At 35.1% G+C, this 15406-nt stretch overlaps 1 long non-coding RNA gene across 1 annotated transcript; it reads right to left on the bottom strand.

Moving 5' to 3' along the window:
• Positions 1 to 8875: 8875 nt before the first annotated feature.
• Positions 8876 to 11676, bottom strand: LOC126617957 (uncharacterized). Its single transcript, XR_007621600.1, has 3 exons — positions 11412 to 11676; positions 9607 to 11142; positions 8876 to 9314 (listed from the first exon to the last, which is right to left on the bottom strand). It is a non-coding gene; the product is annotated as an uncharacterized LOC126617957 (long non-coding RNA).
• Between the last annotated feature and the right edge of the window lie 3730 nt (positions 11677 to 15406).

The raw sequence follows: 15406 nt of genomic DNA, 5'->3' as shown, positions 1-15406 counted from the left end.
TTCTAGAGAGAGAGAGATGGGCTGAGATTTTGGTTTAGTGTTTCTGCAGAATCACGGCAGAGGTGAAAAAAAATGAAAAAGAACCGACATAGTTTTTTGTATCGATTCCCACAGACGGCGCCAAATGTTGATGCACAAAATCGGAGTGGTCTTGGAACAACGTAAATCCGACCGTGAATCTGCACAAACGCTCAAGAACACGAAGAACACAAAGAACACAAGGATTTTATCGTGGTTCACCCCAATGTTTGGGCTACGTCCACACTGATTATGTATTTATTTGAGGGAATAGAGAGGGAGAGGGTGAGAGCTTCTGAGAGTTTTTGAGGGTGAGAGAGGGGATCTCAGGCCTATGAATTGGCCTCCGAGAGTGAGAGTGAGCTCTCTCCAATTGTGAGGGTGAGGGGTCCTTTTATAGAATAAGGACTCCTCACTTATTACATATTTGCCCCTTCCTTTATCCCATAATTACATTTAAGTCCCCTGAGTATTTGTACGAGATCTAAATACGAGGCCCTAAATATGGTATAAACAATCTTCTTTGTAAATTGTTTTATAAACATATATATACATATATATATATATATATGTATGTATATCTCACGTTTGGACTTTCTTCATTACCTTGTTTGTGTACATATAATAAGACAATGGCAATGCCGGCTGCACTGAGGTATTCAAAAGTTTCAGCCAAATGACTGCGATAACAACAATCTATCGAGACAAACAAAAACAACGTTTTACACACTTTTCATTGAGCATGCAGAGTCATTAAGAAAACTAAAGTTTAAATTTTCAAGTCTAATGGTCTTAGAGGTTTTCTACTTAGTTGAAGGTTGAAACTTTTGATGACTACTAATAGGAAACCGGTTCAGGTTAAACAAACAAAAACAAAGAGCCAAAAGTCATAGATTTTGGCTTTCTTAAGATTAAATTCCACATCATCTAGATTGATACTATTCTTAGGCCATTAGGAAACGGGTTATAGGTGAATAAATCTTAGCAAACACTGAATGAGCAAGTCAAAATGTTACATTCTTGCATTATATTTTAATCAGATGACTTCAAAAGAAGATTTTACCGTGAAATGTAAGATAACTACTAAACCGGCTATTTCGTAGAATGACATCTTACTCTTTAAATATTTTGCACATAAGTGTACTAAATTCAAAACGTAACAAGAGAATTTGTATTCTCTTTTATAAAACCCTAACCGTTCAGCCAAATATCTATACAACAAGGTCAACAATTAAATTCTTCTCTCGTGCTAAGAAATTCTAAGAAATAGGGTTTGAGAACATGCAAGAGACGTATCCGAATGGAACAAATTAGCCCGCACTCTCTTGGCGTGCAAATTCAAACTCCAACACGCCGCTTTGTGCAGCTGACGCGGAATGGGACCGATAGGTCCCCTCTTGTCCGGGGGCTAAACTACATAATTCTGATGTTGGTCAATATACCCAGCGCCCACCCAATCGATCCTACAAAACCCTAAACCCTCCCACCACGTCACCATAAGCACAAGCCACTGCATGCATCTACATGGATATATGTACCCATCATGCATGCATGCATTTCATGGCATCATCATGTATGGTGGGAGGCAACAGGAAAATGGCAACATCTAGAAAGGAAGGGGCCAAGCACTCATTAGCAATTCTGAGTCGTGGTCATGGCTGAGTCAGATTTTAGGACCTCATTCATGACTCACCTTCCTCCATCAACTTTTTATTTTTATTTCTTTTTCCAGATTTTGTCTTTGTAGTAATGTGATGAAATTGCTGACAAATGACAAATGCATTCTCAGATTAAATTTGATTATCTTCTATTATTGCTAAATTAAGTAAATCCCGTAATCAATTTTGTAATGATTTTTGGTATGTCACAAGTTGGAAGGAGCTTGCTACCTCAACCATGATAAATTCGATCGGCACACCTTTACAATATCTGAGGTGAATCGCCGCTTTCAAGTTTTGAGCATAATATTATTTTTTATGTGATTAAGTGTTTTAAAATTTGATGTGAAATTCATTCTCAACATACCCTTTTATACGTGGTAAATTTTCAAGTCAAACACGATGACGACACAAATAGAATGACGTAGAGCATGTGCGCCTACTGGGCTTCTCACGTAAAAAAAAAATACTCTGATACAATGAAGAAATGTAAGGTTCCACCATAAACCAATTGCCAATATAGAGAGTACCAAACTCCTTATAAGTTCATACAAAGTCCCAATTATCTTCAACAAAAACTATTCTAATTATTTTCACTTGCAAAATTTTGTTTCTATTCATTTTTTTTTATTTATATTCTTCCCTTCTTTCTCACTATCATTGTTTTTCATCACCCCTTTCACTCATGTATTATAATTGCACATCTCAAGCATAAAATGTAAAACTTAAAAACCAAATTATTATCAAACCGAGATTTAGTAATTCTTTTGTGACAATTAATTTGGTACATTGTCAAAACAGTTGTCTCGTTACTAAACAACTTGCCAACCAAAATGTAAGTCATAGTGTTTGGTAACTTCTATTTCTAGTAACCTATATATAATATAGTTCTCTTGTTAAAAAGCATCTACGGTTTTAGATAATTTGATTTCAACATAGCACGTTAAACAGTCAATCGAAATAACAAATTAATCCATGCATGCTTAAGTGGTCCTAGTAGATCGATACAATGCAACACTACCTGTTAAACTACATGTAATTGTTGGAACTATACAATTAGCAAGAACCCTAAATTACAATATACATACATGTATTTGAACAAGAACTTGGCTATGAATTCAACCGAAATGCACTTGTTAGAAAGAAAGAAATAACTCTCACCTTTGGGTAGCTATGTGATGAGTAGATTTTATATTATATATTTTACCCTATTCTTAGTATATTTTGGTTAATATTTTGGAAGAATTTTGATACTTTGAATTGTATTTTCAATATAGGACTTTTGACTTCCTTTGGAGCAAAACGTGGTCAAATGGACGCATTTTGGAGTAATTCTAGTTGGAAGATGTTTGTGAGTCACTTAGCTTGATCGTATCAAAATTTGGCATTTTTCCACCAAGCGGTTATTTTCTGGTGATAAAATAAAGCAGCGATGCGCGGTGTTGGAAAATGACGTTTTGGACTTAAATTTCGTTTTTGGAGCCCAAGATGACCTCGGATGGTTTCGTGACCTTCTGGAGATGTGTTTGGAACACTCTGATCTTTAAAACAAGCTATCTTGGGCCGGATTTGGAGGAGATCTGAGGCTAAAACGTAGCTGGACAAGTATTTGGCAGATTCTCCTAGTTTAATTAGGGTTTTATTTTCTAAGATATTTTATTATTTTTCTTAGTTTCCTATTTGGAATAAGAGACCTATGTTTTAGGGTTTGTGGATGGCTTAGCAAATATATTGCTTGGCCATCTACAGTTTTTCGAGGACGATTATTATTATTCAACTTCAGAGACAAAGAACTTTGCTAGGGTTCTTAGAGTTTTTCTACTTTAAGTGCTTTCATTCCTTTTATGTTTAATAATATTTTCTATGATTTCAACTATGAATATGCGTAACTAATTCCTCGTGCTAGGGGGAAGCCTTGAGCCTTAGCATGAATATGTAATTTTTATTTAATTGCTTATGATTGATTGCATGCACATTTTGAATTATTGATCACTATTTTTTAAACTATCTAATTATCTTGATGACTGGCCACCATTAGGATGTTTAGACAAGTGATTGGATGCAATTCGGTCGGAATATCACTTGAGGATTGAGTATTGCTTTTTGTGATTGATAATTGTAATTTCATCTAAGGCGAATATCACATTCTTAGGGGTTGCATGATTCTTCAAAAGGATTTCATAAAACTTAATGAGTCTTGCATGTTCATATTTGATCTGAATATCACAGACATATGCATGGTAGATTTATGTTCTTTCTTGAATATCACGAGGAGAATATATATCAGGAAAACCTAACCTTCAAAGTGGCATGTGTAGATCATAAGTAATTGCTAAAAATACATAGAATTGCTAGGTGATGGTGGAACCCTAGTGCTTTTATAAATTGGCATTTAAAACATTTTTCTTTTGTCGTATTAGTTTTTTTTTATTTTTTTTATTAAAATTCGTTTTTAATATTACCCAATTTCAAAATCTATTTTCTCAAGTTTTAATTCTAAGTATTTAATTAGGAATTGTTTGTACATAAATTATCCAAATAGTCATTGAGGAGATCGACCTTGCATGAATATCTATACTACAACATCCTTGTATTCTTGCAACTATTTCATGTGATTTTAACCCTATTTGCATAGACGTTAAAAATCCTATTAGTATGCCTTGACGTTATGGACATTGACGCAATGATCAAGCACCATCACATTGGGGGACGATTTCAGAACTCAAGAAACAACGCTGGCCGGCATCTTCATTGGGTAAACTTGGATGGGCATGCCTGATAAAGCCATGGAACCGTGAATAAGGAAATATCTTTTACTCAATGGGGACCTTATGTTCTCACTAGAATAGGGCTAGTTTTCAGAAAATAGAACGTATTCCTCTTAAGTAGGGACAAATCCTCTTATAGATGTAAACCCTAACTGTTTCCTCCTATCACGAAAGCAGTTTGGCAACCAGCACATCCAAAAAAAAATTCCAACGTGAGGGCTATCCACTTACTGGCATGTCATCCTTATTATCCTACTTTCAAGGGATATGGTTTAATCAATTATTGACTCTAACTGATTTCAAGTTTAATGTCACTTGACCTTAAGATGATAAGTTAAAGTTCAATTAGTTTCCAACATTCTCCCACTTGGACTAAAACTGATCATCCTTGTATAAGTAACACCTTAACCAAAATCAATTCCTTAGTGATCACATGAGTCAACAATGAACATTCAGTCCCATTTATCCCCTCATACATCTACCATAACTAGTCCGAGGTAAAGAACTCCAGAAAAAACTTGCACAAAATAGCACAGCCACTCTGGAACAAAAATACCAGAAACCACTTACGTATGATGCTTAAGACATGTCAGTTAAAATGGAGTTTTATCTCATACTCTAATAGGAGCATATTTATGCGACTTAGTTAGCTTGTTTCTTGGCATTTATGTTGTTAGTTTGTAGTTATTATAGTATTTTAAGCTATTTTCGTGTGTTTGTAGGTCCAAAGGGTTAATGTGGCAAAGAAGTGCATTTTGGAGCATTTTTGGGCATGGAATGGATAGCATATGCTTGGAGCAAAAGGAATGGATGAAATTTGAAGTTTGTGCATCATCCTCTCCCTATAAATAACCATTTTAGCACACTCATTTCACCCAACACATTCACCTACCACTACATCCACTCATTTCACCCAACACATCCACTCATTACAACCACTCAACACATTCACCTACCACTACATCCACTCATTTCAACCACCCAACACATTCACCTACCACTACATCCACTCATTACCACCACCCACTACATCCTCTCCCTAGCCTATAAATACATTCATCCACCTTCATCATGGGGGGATCAATCCAAAATACACACACACATCATCTACACAATTCTCCACTCTTTACCGCATTCAATACAACCTTCATCCAAACACATCCATTCATCTTCACATCCATTCCTCCATATAAACAAACATTCAAACACTTACCAACACCTTGTGCCGCAGCAAAGGAAGGGAAGGAAAGTGCTTGGACGTGCTTGCTGTCCAACTTGGATCGTTGGAGCGTTTAGGTGTTTTCTTTCTTTTGTTTCTAATGTTTAAATTTATTTCCTTTCGTTTTGTTGTAAATATGAGTGGCTAAACCCCTTTTGGCTAGGGGTGATTTCAAAGCCATGATTATGTGTGCAATATAATTTGATAAATTCCAGTTATGAACTCTTGAATCGTGAATGCAATTGGCTTAACTATTTGATTGATAACTTATTTGTATTTGTTAATTAAGGGTCGACACTTAATTGGCATGCATAAATCCGTTGCTAGAATATAAGGAAGTTTCACATAATCGTTACAAACTTATATTCACATGTAGTAAAGGTCGCTTATAAACGATCACGTTAAGTTCAATTCCTGTCATAGTTGCAAGTGCTTTATCAATGCTTATGATTTTCATTAAACGTAATGATCTTTTATTGTATCTCTATTATGATGTCATGTAGGGAACTTTAGAAGAATGTTTTGGATTGTCGAATGATGTCATCCAATCCAATAAAACAAGGAAAATCTGAGAGTTAACTAGTGATGTCACGGTTAATTTGAAGCATTGTCGTTCATAATTCAATGAAGTAGTAACTGGAAATCGAGTTGTTTGCATACATGTCATGTGTGGAGAAAAAGCCTCTAGCTATCCCATCCATCATCTTATTTCTCAAATTTGTTTTACAATCTGTCTAGTTTTTCATACTTGTTTGTTTGTTACAACTTCCTCCAAATCAAAACCCCCCTTTTTAGTTTCTTGTTTCAAAGTGTTTCAAATCTGTTTTAATTTGTGTTTTTAAATGTTTTGATTCAAGTAAAAATCAATTTTCGTCCAAAGTCATTCCTAGTGTCTAGTTTAAGTTTATTTAGTTGTTTTAAGCTGTTTTGAGTATTTTAAGTTTGCTTTGAGTCTTGTGAGTCCTGTTAAGTGTTTTTAAATTTAGTTTTATGTTTTTAAATTAGTTTAGAGGTTATTAGCAAGCCCTCCTAATCCCCGGTCCAGAACGATCCCTACTTATACTTATACTACAATTGTCAAAAGAGGGTTAAATTTGTATGTTAAGTTAATTTTCGCATCATACTCCCACTGGATAAGCCCTTACCTTATCGTTGCTTAGTTTTAAAAAAGCATATTTAGTTATCTCTCATGCTTAAACAATTAAACAACCTGAAGTTTCAAATAAGCAAACAATGCTACAAAGGTTAGCATAATGCATACAAACCCCAACAGACAAACATTTGCTTATTACAAACAATTCATGTGAAAACCAATACATAGAACCAAATCAGCAAGTTTCTCACATTTATTTGCAAAAAAAGCTGTAAAGTAAACAAAAATCAAATTAGAAGTTTACTCCGACATAGCTGTTGAATCGAATGATTCTAGCACTCCCATCCTTGCTTTTTAAACAGAGACTTTGGTCCTTTATCAAACTTCAATGAGTTGCCAAAATGCTTCAAGTGAAGCATCAATTCTGCTATATGCAAATAAACTAGTTATTCAATGAAAAACCATGACATGCAACTACGAAATTAGTTGAAAACCAATGGTCTTAAACAGAAACAAGTGAGAACAACAGTCCCACTTATTTAGCATATCAACAACTTAATGTCTAAAAGACTTTCTCATAGTAGCGGAATGAGCCAATTTCTAACTGGTTAGCCACAATGATTCTTTATTGCACGCATCCTTTAAATAAACCAAAGGAATCCTTATAGCATAAGCGTACATTAGGTGAATATGCAAGATATAACGCAAAACAATATAGAATTATCTTAATCTACAATATCATAACTTGATTGCAGAACAACACTTTTGATAAAATTTTGAAACATGCACTAGCAACTTTACTTCGTCAATCAGTTTATACATAAGCATATTACCATAAAATTTCCTAAGCATGCAAATTAATCACAATCTCAATGAAAGAATATCACAATATGTCCTCCACAAGATATCTCATCCATTTCTTGGCATTCGTTTCAACATGTATGATGGATACACAAAATCATACCAAATATATACTTATGCAACTTAATCATGTTGCCATTGTTAAAAGCATGATTCAACGTAATTCTTTCAACAATCAGTTGCTAATATATTACACATACATTCAACATAGAAGGAAACCTTAATACATATGCTTTAAAACTTTAGTTCACTTTCAATGTGCTAGGACAATACAAAAACAACTCCCACTTGGGCAAACACTAAAATAAAATTCTCCTTCAAAGAATGTTCCAAAAAAATAATTGTGTTGTGGTCTATATTTATCTGACAGAGAGACTAGGGCCGGCGGCAGAGAGAGAGAGGAGAGAGATGTGTGTTTGTAGAATTGTAGGGGAATGTGTGTTGTTATCCCTCCTACATTGTGCCTTTATTTATAGTAGTAAAGGGAGAGAAGATATTCCTTCTCCTCCAAGTAATACAAGTTGTAATAGGAAAGGATAACTAGAATCAAATCTAACCTAGGATTTACACAATCATACTTATTCTAGGAATGTTTACAACAAATTGCTTAATATGTCAAACAGAATTTTAACAATGAGTTACATATATTTCTGAATTTATCATAATCAACTGATAAGCTTGATTACTACCAAAATTACACAAATCAAACTAGACCTATTAACTTCACATAGTAAAAAAAAAAAAATATAGAGCCATTTTAGATCAAAATAATAGTCTAAAGTGACGTCTTAAAAAACCAACCCAATCTGCTAGCATAACTGCCTATACAAGCATGAGTTACTGGTAAATTCACCATAATTACAGTACATGGCAAAAAATTACGAAAATTTGCAGAAACATAGCAGACATACATATATTAAACATTCAAAAATTCAGATCATTTGGTGACCATTAATTGTGTCATTCATCTAACTTTAAACAAGAAACGCAATCTGTCAAAAACATTATGTGCATCTATCATGAGTTTATGCATCCTAACAGTTTCAATTTCATATCATTTCGATTTCAATGTCCAAAAGAAACTCAAGAAGTCCAATTTCATTCTCTAAACAAACATCATAGTTCAAAATTAAAAAGACTTACAAGCATAAAACTCAAATAATGTGTACCCGAGAAATCCTTTATAAACTTCGCCACTTGCTTCGCTATATTAATTTCCATTCATGCATGATTATGTTACACCTTTGGGCAAGAAACATAACAGCCATAATTCGATACTAGATCATGTAACCTTATTGTATAACAGTCATGTAATAAATTAAGAAAACAACCAAGATTTCAAGTCTTTGGACAAGAAAACAGTCAACTTAATTCTCTTAAAAATGTTATACCCATCTCAACCCATTGATACATTCCCCTCTTTGGAAAAGAATATTGACATGCTATGAGTTTAAAAACCATAATTTACATAATCCAGTTCCTGAAGTTTTTTCACTTTGGTGAAAAACATATGTACAGAAGTCTGCACTATGAAATCTCGCTCAGAGATTTTTCCTGATGAAGTAAAGGTTATTGCATAAAATATTATTGTAAAAGACTTGACATTGATGTATTAATCCATTAAGAATAAAAATATCAACCCTCCATGCAAGTTTTATTTTTCAGCCTGAGCACTAACATTGGTTCTTTCTACAATACTATAGGGTGCGTTTGGTACGCAGACGGGACGGGACGGAACGGGACGGGACGGGACGGGACGGAACGAAGGTGTAATTTTTGAAAAAGATATGGGGTATATTTGTCTTAAAATGGTAAAACATTGTGTTCCACAAACGTGGAACAAACCCGTTCCAGGGGGGGAGGTGGAACACAAAAACACCCAAAATCTGTCCCGTGGAACAGCCCGTTCCACCCATTTTTGGCGCACCAAACGCGGGACGGAACGCCTCGTCCCGTTCCGTCCCGTCCCGTCCCACGTACCAAACGCACCCATAGGGCACATAAAAAAATCCTTTACAATCTCAATTTCATTCTTTAAACATAAAGATAAATATTAATGCCCAGTTTCTATTATTTTTCAAGTTCCGTATGTATCAAAAAAACTTTGTGGGTTTCTAATTAAACCTTTTTACCAAGCTTCCACTAAAACAACAAAAGCCAACTGCATAATGATTATCCCCAACCCAAGCCCTGTAAGAAGATATATACGACTCAATACATTCATAAGTCAATTTAATGGTAGTAATTAGGATTAGCCACATATATAGATAATAGATTACAACTCAATATAACTGCGAGTTTTTGGAACAAAGAGCAAAGAACAAACCTGATAAAGCCGGAGAGTTGATAAATAATCAATTGAAACAGCAATGTAACACCTTTGGGCACGATACACAACTGCAATTTATGCATATCATATTGATATGCACCCTTATTATGTAGCCTTTTTAATCAAAGCTCAAGTTTCAACTAATACTCTAATCTTTGGAAAAGAATATAGTTGGCTCAAAATTCATTAAAAACCCTTATGATGATTTATAAAACCAACCGGCCAACATATTTATCCATTGTGGATTATGATCCACAAGTCCATGCAACATCCTAATAAACAAAATTTCCTTAAAACCCCCTTGGTGAAAGTTCTACAAACATTTATTTAATGGTTTAATAGCATGATTATTTGTCTAGTTAGACATGTTGCAGCCTTGGCATCATTCTTGTTGGAGTTTGATTCCTTTTTCTCTCTGCCTTCTTTATGTTATCTCTGCTTTTCTTGAAATTCCACGGAAAGGAAAGCTCCACAGAAACTCCAACAATTCATGAATAAGACTCACCAAGAAAAGCATTAATGTGAACAATTATAATCAAAACCAAAGAAAGCTTTAACCAGAAAACCATTAAAGCCATGTACATTAGTCCACCAAGCTTGTGCCATTCGTGATATCATAGGCAACCAAGCAATCTTTCAGACCAACCCCATTGTTGCTCGGCTTTTGCTGAGTTTTCTTCCTACTTCGCAATGCCTTTAACGATGCCGTTATTGTGCCTTGGCTCCCAAATTCAAGGCTTTAGTTTCCTTTATGATTAAAGGATAAGCACTTGGCATGCCTTCCCTCATTCTCTCCATTTAGTCAAAACAACTATCTGACTTTTCCTTTTATTAATCCACAAAGTCACACATGCATAATTCCATGTGTTTATGTGATTAACGTTGCTGCTTCTTTCCTACTTTCGACTTGCCTCTGGAACCCTTTTACTTTGCACACCTACCACTCCGATCAATTTGGTCTTCAATCTTTACTTGTTGCCAACTCAATTATATGAGCCAATTAATCACAACATACCACCCCTCTTCTTCGATAGTTGACTTGCGCAGCTGACGATTGCGTGGCCTGGAGCGTTCGGGTGTACGCGACCTTTTGATATGGACGCGGTCACGGTTTCTGTACCTGATTCTTTTACGATTCCAGTCTCTTTCTCGTTCTCAGAGGGTTCCCGTTTTTTAAGGAGAGGCCCAAGTTGATTCTGGTGTTTTCACAATAGTATTAAACATGATCACAGTACCCAGAAGAAAACCAACAAACATTAATCAAAGAATTATAGTGCCTAGAATCAAAATATAATCAACGACAATAGTAATTAAAAGAATTGAATTTAGGGTGAGCTAATACATGGTTGGAACTTTACAATTAGCAAGAACCCTAAATTACAATATGCATACATGTATCTGAACAAGAACTTGGCTATGAATTCAACCGAAATGCATTTGTTAGAAAGAAAGAAATAACTCTCACCTTTGGGTAGGTAAGCCTTGACGTTATGGACAATGACGCAATGATCAAGCACCATCACATTGGGGGACAATTTCAGAACTCAAGAAACAACGCTGGCCGGCATCTTCATTGGGTAGACTTGGATGGGCATGCCTGACAAAGCCATGGAACCGTGAATAAGGAAATATCTTCTACTCAATGGGGACCTTATGTTCTCACTAGAATAGGGCTAGTTTTCAGAAAATAGAACGTATTCTTCTTGAGTAGGGACAAATCCTCTTATAGATGTAAACCCTAACTGTTTCCTCCTATCACGAAAGCAGTTTGGCAACCATCACATGCAAAAAAATTCCAACGTGAGGGCTATCCACTTACTGGTATGTCATCCTTATTGTCCTACTTTCAACGGATATGGTTTAATCAATTATTGACTCCAACTGATTTCAAGTTTAACGTCACTTGACCTTAAGATGATAAGTTAAAGTCCAATTAGGTTCCAACAGTATTGTCAACTAATAATTAAGTATAGAGGAAAATAAGGCTAAGGTTGTTTATGGGGGATCTCCGAAGGATCATCTCCTTATTAGGTTGCAAATCACATACTTGATTGAATATTTTAGAAAGAAGCCTTGGGCAAAACCTCAGATATATTGAACAATTGTTGCTTGACCCAAAACAGTAAAATAATTGTTTAGATGGTCCTCGTGTGCATCTAAACAAAAATTGATAAAACGTTCGCGGGCGTGGTTCACTTATGCGTTTATACAGATTTGTTTAGATGGTCCTGGTGTTCCATGAGGGATTTCTCTATTAATTTTGGATTTTTGTGGGAATAATATTTGGATACTCACGGGAGAATACCTGATATACTAACTTTTGTATGTGGCCCAATGAAATAAATTCATGTGTCAATTAAAATTCTTGAAAAAAATTAACCGAGCACTTGATAACCAACACTCAGTTTCCATCAATCCATAACCAAACACTAACCTTCTTCCTCACAAAAGCACCAGATCATGTCGGCTCCATTCTTATGTCATATCTTCAACAACCCTTGTAAATCTAACTATGCTGGTAGATTAAAAAGACAACACGGTGGATGGTGGGTGAGATGTTCTTGCCTTCATGGTTTATACTTTCATGTTAGATTCAGATATCACAATAATAGAGGTGTCATGAATTCAAGCGAGGGGCATTGGCTGGTGGTAGTGAGTAGATTCAGATATCACAATAATAGAGGTGTCATGAATTCAAGCGAGGGGCATTGGCTGGTGGTAGTGAGAGAGGAAATTAGAGGGCACCAAGGAAAACACAAGTATTGTCAGGTGCTGGTTTGGTCAGAGTTGCACAGGAAGGGCGACAAGGGAGGAGAGAGGTTGGAGGGAACCAAGTGGAGTCAATGGAGGAGGAAAGTTGGAGAAGAAGGCGAGAAGAGCTTAAAACTAGACGTTTCGCCACTACCATTGTCATTACCACCAGTGGTGAAATCAAGATTTTTTTTAGGAAGGGCGAAAAAAAGTGTAAAAGTTTAAAAAAAAATGTAGGCAACAAAATTCTTTTGGATAGCAAACAATATTAATGTTGTTCATAATTTATCAATACAAACAAGTTACAATTGTTACCACTGAGGTTTCATGTCCCTGTGATCGGATCATATTTATATATATTTTTACTTCAAATTCACTCGTCTTTTCTTAGTTAGTTCCTTATATTTTTAATCTATTTACGTTATTTTTATGCTTTTAGGATTTGTTATGCAAAGAAAATAAAAATAGAACAAGTGAAATTTTATGTAATAAATTCGTCAAAATTGTCTGTGTAGATCAGCTTTTAAATAAAATTAAAAAAAGAATAATAATAATAATGATAAATCATGATGATGTTATCTTTTGTAGAAGATGTGAGGAACGGCAAAGATGAAAAGAAAAATAAGAAAAATGATGGGAATAAGAAGAGAAACGAAAGAAGCTGACAGAGAGAGAGTAGAGGGGGAGCTGCCCTTTGGCAGCTCGCAGACGTGGAGAACGGGAAGAGAGAGGACAGCAGTGGGCTGTCTTGGCAGCCCAGAGGGCAGTGAGCCTCGGGGAGAAAACAGAGAAGCAAAGCTGCCTTTGCAGCTAGAGAGAGAAGCCCTTGCGCAGCAGGCCCTTGGCAGCGTGATATAGGCAGAGCGGTGCAGCAGAAAACGAGGGGCAGACTGGCACTGAATCACTCTCCTCTCTCTCGGTTAAATCTTTCTAAATCTATATTTTATTTCTGTTTTAATAATGTGTAATTAAATTTTATTTTGGCTAGAGGTTAATTCAAAACCATGAATATATTTGTAATATGAATTGATTACCTTCGGTTGTGATTTCATAAGTTGTGATTTCAATTTACTTATCCGTTCGTATAAAAACTGATTTGTGTATGTTGGTTGAGAGTGCACGCTTAATTTACATGCATGAATTTGATGCTAGAATATAAGTGAATTTCACCTAATCGTTATGAACTTATTTTCACAAGTAGTAAAGGTTGCTAGTCACAATCACGTTAAGTAAATTCTTGGCAAGAGTATCATGCTTTTCATAGTTACGAATGTCTCGTCAATGCTTATAGTTTTCACAAAGTTTAATGATCTTTGATTGTATCTCTATTGTGCTTTTCACGTAGGGGACTTTTGAAGAATGTTTTGAATTGTTGTATGCGTTTTCCCGTCCAATTCAATAACTTAAGGAAAACTTGAAGATTAAAAAAGTGCTGTTCACGGTTAATCTGGAGTATTGAAATTCACAACTTATTGAAAGAACAACTGAAAATCAATTTAGGTTGCATATGTGTCATGTGTGGAGAAGAACCCTCTAGCTAATCCGTCATTTATCATTTTACCTTAATTTTATGTTTTTATCAATTCTGTAATTTAATTAAGTTTAATTTACTTTTCATCAAAACCAAACACCCATCCATTATTAAATTATATTATTTAGTTAGTTTTCTTTATTGTTAGTCTTTTAATTTAATTTCCGTCCATTTCAGTTCCTAGTGTTTAATTTAATTGTTTTCATTGTTTTGAGTCATTTTAAGTGTGTTTCGAGTTATTAGAGTTTTTAGCCTAATTTTGTGTCCTTGAGTCTTATTTAATATTTTTAAATTAATTTAGAATAGATTAGCAATCCCTCCTAATCCCCGGCCTAGAACGATACCCTACTTACATCTATACTACAATTGTCAAAAAGAGGGTTTAATTTGTGTGTCAAGTAATTTCACGCATCAAATTTTGGCGCCGTTGCCGGGGATTAGTAACTTTGCTAATCCCTTTATTTTTGTTTTTGTTTATGTTTATATTGGTGTTTGTGTATTTTACTTTTGATATTTGATTTATTTTTCTTTCTTTGATTTTAGGTTCAAATGGAGCCGAGGGAAATTTAAAGGAAAGATGCGTCCGGCTAAAGACGTTAAATCAAGCGCTTCTTGGGAGGCAACCCAAGCATTCAACGAAGGGAGACTTTGGAATTGCTAACCCAATCAGCTTTGCATTCTTCCACCCTTATCTTTACTGCTTTCATTTTGTTTTGTTTAGTTAGTTGTGTTATTTGGTTGATTTCTGTGAGTTTGTGTTATTTAGTTTAAGTGTGGGGGAAGGTTAACCAAAGTCTCTTTACATTAATTTACATATAAAAAAAAAAAAAAAAGGATAAAATTTAAAATTAATGAAAAAAAAAAATTATTAAAAAAAAATAAAAAAAATAAAAAATACATAAAAAAAAAATTACATAAAAAAAAAAAAAAAGTACAAATATTTTACAATGATGTAAACTAATAGTATTCATTGGTCGGGTGGTGCTTCAGTAGTAGGCGGGGCTTCAGCAGTCGGCGGGGCCACAGAAGGAGGAGGCGGCAGAGGTTGATCAGTTGGAGCTTCACTACGTGGTGCCGCTCCAGAAGACGAAGGCAGATGCGGTTGGAACAAACCCACAAACCTCCGATGATCAAGTAAAATTTGACCATCGGTGTCCTGCATCTGGTCAATCTTTCTC

This window comes from Malus sylvestris, chromosome 4, assembly GCF_916048215.2.
Source record: "Malus sylvestris chromosome 4, drMalSylv7.2, whole genome shotgun sequence".
In the NCBI taxonomy this organism is placed as follows: Eukaryota; Viridiplantae; Streptophyta; class Magnoliopsida; order Rosales; family Rosaceae; genus Malus; species Malus sylvestris.
The sequence above is the reverse complement of the archived record's forward strand: the minus strand, read 5'-3'. Positions and strand labels throughout refer to the sequence as shown.